The sequence below is a fragment of the Henckelia pumila genome, chromosome 3, assembly GCF_033568475.1.
Source record: "Henckelia pumila isolate YLH828 chromosome 3, ASM3356847v2, whole genome shotgun sequence".
Taxonomy (NCBI): domain Eukaryota; kingdom Viridiplantae; phylum Streptophyta; class Magnoliopsida; order Lamiales; family Gesneriaceae; genus Henckelia; species Henckelia pumila.
This window is the reverse complement of record NC_133122.1, coordinates 63413657-63418010: the sequence shown is the minus strand read 5'-3', so window position 1 is coordinate 63418010 and position 4354 is coordinate 63413657. Positions and strand designations below refer to the sequence as shown.

The following is a 4354-nucleotide window of genomic DNA, read 5'->3' as shown; positions in this document are numbered from 1 at the left end:
AATAAATTCAGATTAATCAAATAATCCCGGCCTTTTGCATTTTAGCCCTTCAACTTCGATATTTGCAAATCAGTCCCTTATCGAGTTGTATCTTCAAAATTAATCTTCTTTAATTCCAAAAACATGGAATTTAATCTTGAATTCTATAAATATTCAAATAGAATATTTATTCTTTTAATTTAAGAATTCTCGGAATTTAATTCTCAAAATCCGTAAATTCTCAAATTAAATATTTTGACACCTTTGAGTGGGCAATTGTTGCTGTGATGGACAAAGTGTTTCGTTCTATTAGGTTTATTGTTTGGATGTTATTTATGGGATTGCTTAAAAACAGTGTTTTTGAGTTTTTCTTTTATAAAATTTCAAAAGCACTGTTTTTAAGTAATCCCAAAAATTACACAAATACTAGCCTGCCTCTCCAAGCTACTTTTTATGTATCTTGTGGTTTGAGTATTGTTCTCTAATCTTTATGCTTCACTTGGTCTTGTTTTGCTGCTTTTCAAAGCTAATTATTGCTTTCCAGTACTGAAGAAAGGATTGCTTCCTTTTTTGATGCAGCTGAGGATGAAACTTTATGGAAGTTGAAGAAAGCAGTAAAATGTTTTCTGGATACGAAAGCTGATAAGGTAAGATCATTTTTATGGAGGAAGGTAATTATTTCGTTTTGTTGCGGTGTCAAAGTAACTTTGTTTTGACGACCATTTTGCATGTTGTGGTAATTGACAATCTTAAACCTTTGCGTGTTTACACCACTTTTTTGTTATAGGTCATTTTGCTTCTATCTCACTTGAGTTTTTACCACTGATGCTTTTAGTGAGATTCTCTGGTTCTGTGTTTATTTCAACAGGTTAAACCTGCCAATATGGAAAAAAAAATGGGCGCCAATTACCGAATAAAGCTGTTGTGAAAGGTACTGAGTGGTGTAGAAAAGAGTGTTCTTTTTAGCTCTTCTTTAGAGCTAATTAGCCATCTCCTAATGGCGAAGAAAAGCGTTGTAAAAGTTATTTTGCTTGTGCGAATAACAAACAATTTATCAATTCTATTTTAGCCAAATGTTCTGCCTCTGGTTCCTTCTCATGCCATTGCAGGCGGCTTAAAATAGCTTCAGCTCTGTCAACTTCTAATGGTTAGTTCCATTCTTATTTTTAATATTTCTTGTACGCCTAAATTTTGGTAGTTAAACAACTCATTGTATTTTGTCTTGTTGCGATAGAGTTGGAAAGACCATCAGAACCTGACAGTTATGATAAATCTGTAAGTATCATTGACTTTGATATTTATTGTGCATCGCTTGAAAATTGGTTGATGTAACTTTGCTCAACATATCAGGATGGCGAGGTGAAATATCCCATGGAATCTCACTCAAGAAAACTGAACCCAGATTTTGGTGGTGAGAGCATTTTCTCCCCTAATATATATTATCTCTACATATGAATGGCGCTGGTGATTTTTTGCAATGATAGGCTCATGTGATTCAAGATTTTGTATAATTTGATTTTGCAGGAAGCAGCCCCATGGCCATGTCTCAACCCCTGCTACAGATGATGTTTCTGGTGAAGGTAGTTTATCTTATTAATATGTGGTCTATATTCCAAAATATGGCAAGGCTCCAACTTGTCTGTCATATCTTTTGTTAATTTGACGTGGGAATGATAACATTGCGCAAATTGAAAAAAATCTATTCCTTGGATGTTCGTTGTAGGGAAATTAAATATTTGTTTAGTTGAGTTTGATTGTGAGAGAGATACCTTTAAAATATTTATTGCTCGAGCATTTCTGTGGAATGAAACAATACAGTTTTTCACTTTCTATTGTTCAAGTATGTTTTTGTCTAAAATACGTGACATCAGCGTGCTTTCACATGAACTATGGATAATTTATTTGTGACGCCGTTTTACTTTGTTTCTAGACATGAGTTTCATGGTTACAATTCTTATCATTCTATGTTAACTCTGAATTTGAATTGCTTCTAGGATGGACGCCATTAAATTTGCAAATGTCTCCAAAGAAGGTTTTGCGTGCTGCAATGCTAAAAACTCGCTTTGACGATACTATCTTCCGGGCTACACATCAGAGTCTACGGGATCATGTAACTGTTTTTTTTTCTAGTCTCAGAAGTTTTGATAATTGATGTTAATTTGTAGCACATTGGTAGGTTGAGCAGTTTGATTTAAATCACTTATATGTTGCATACGACATTTTCTAGGGTGAGAAGTCAGACCCTGCAAGGATGCAGCAAGAAAAAGAGAGAATGGAAAGGCAGCAACGTGAAGGTGGTCAGGACTTCTTTAATAAACTATGATTTTGTTACTGTCCACATGAAAGTAAATGTTATCTTGACATTTTTTACTTGCGATGGCATTTCCTCTTGATGATCAATAATGATATTATCAAACATTTTTCGCTTTTGGAACACTCTCAATCTTTGATCTAACCTTATGCTGTGGCATATGCATTTTTCTATACTTAGATTTGAAGCTATTTCGGAAGAGTAAATCTTAATATAATTTCCTCCTTGTAGTTAGAGGCCCCTCACGATAGAGGGGAGGAGTTACACGTGCGATAACCGATCTACTACGTAGCATAACAAGCAAGGGAGATAACTTGACAGGATCGAGGCCACGTATCATGATCATAATGAGGAAAGAAACACGTGTCTTAACCAATAATGGGGAAGTCTCTCCAACAGCAAGGGAGCTAGGCTTCGAGTTAGTTTTAGCACAAAAAGATTAGAAATTTAGGACCATTTTTTACTCAATTTTTTTGTGTGTATGAAACTAGGATTCAAATTTTCAATTTTGAGTAATTTACAATATTGAAAAATTGTATATTAAATTTTATTTACAATTTCAAATTTTGAGAAATTTATAATATTGAAAATTATATATATTTTTTGTTTTATACATAAAAAAAGACAAGAGTGAAAAATCGTTGTTAAAAGGGTTTTTAAGACCGTTGTTAAAGGCTATGTAGTTAAAAGTGCAATAGAAAAGACTACGGTTTTTAACCGTAGTCTTTAACGACAAAAGACTACGGTTAAAAACCGTAGTCTTTTACGATAAAAGACTATGGTTTTTAACCGTTGTCTATGACCGCACTTTTAACTACATGGCTATTAACTACAGTTTTAAACCACCAATTAACTACGTTTTTTCACCGTAGTCTTTTAGCATTTTTGTTGTAGTGCATGAATTTTATGAAATGCTCGGAGCACGCCCATACAATTACCTAGTCAACTGGTCAGATTACAGATTAATCTCGAAAACATACCTAACCCAAATTTTTGGGCCAAACAAATTCAAGATCTTGATACCACACGTACAAGATAAAGAATATGTCTGTTACGAGGCAAATTCCTATAACAGTGATGAACATGAAGAGGTGGATTCCGATTTAGAAGAATTCATACAAGAAATGCTTGATCGATGACCAAGGCGGAGACAGTGAAAAATAAATTTTGCTTTTGGAAGAGAGGTTTGAGAGGAATTTAGAAGTGTTAGAGTGTTTTCAAGTGTCTCCAATTTTTTCAAGTGGTTTAGAATGGGGTGATGAGTGGTTATTTATAGGCAAAGTAAAGAGGTGGAATAATATAATATATTATATTATATTATTTTATTTTATATTATTTTCGTTTTTTTTTTTCAAAATTACAATATTTACAACTTCTAATAAAAATACAAGAAATAAAAATATACAATTCATAAAGCAAAATTTATTTTTCACTGTCTCCGCCTTGGTCATCGATCAAGCATTTCTTGTATGAATTCTTCTAAATCGGAATCCACCCCTTCATGTTCATCACTGTTATAGGGATTTGCCTTGTAACAGACATCTTCTTTATCTTGTACGTGTGGTATCAAGATCTTGAATTTGTTTGGCCTAAAAATTTGGGTTAGGTATGTTTCCGAGATTAATCTGTAATCTGACCAGTTGACTAGGTAATTGTATGGGCGTGCTCCGAGCATTTCATAAAATTCATGGCATTCAATATGATTGTATCTTAGATCCTCTATTGGGAATTTGTATCTTCCTCCAACAGCACTATCCATAAATATTCTGTGTCTCGCTGGTTTTATTGCAAACCCTTTTATTTTAGGAACTGTAGAAAACACTTGGAAAAGTTGAGTTTTTTTATTTTTTAAATATGTTGCTTTGTGATATTCATTTAAAACCAATTTAGTTCTATCTCCCAATGATTCTAGTTGAGAGATATTACTAAATCTAAAAGTACGGACTACTCTGAAGTCCATAAGACGACCAATAGCCATTTTTGAATGGTCATAAATAGATAAATCAAGCTCGACTGTTAATAGTCCCATAGTCTCGATTTTCTCACTATTTTCAAAATAATATT

General features: G+C 33.3%; 1 long non-coding RNA gene across 2 annotated transcripts; it reads left to right on the top strand.

Moving 5' to 3' along the window:
* The first annotated feature begins 240 nt into the window (after window positions 1-240).
* Window positions 241-2883, top strand: LOC140892585 (uncharacterized). 2 transcript variants are annotated; one of them, XR_012152856.1, is made up of 8 exons: window positions 241-626; window positions 848-910; window positions 1049-1126; window positions 1214-1390; window positions 1504-1559; window positions 1974-2089; window positions 2207-2273; window positions 2526-2883. It is a non-coding gene; the product is annotated as an uncharacterized lncRNA (long non-coding RNA). The 2 variants fall into 2 exon arrangements; XR_012152855.1 differs by having other exon boundaries at window positions 2522-2883.
* Window positions 2884-4354: the final 1471 nt, after the last annotated feature.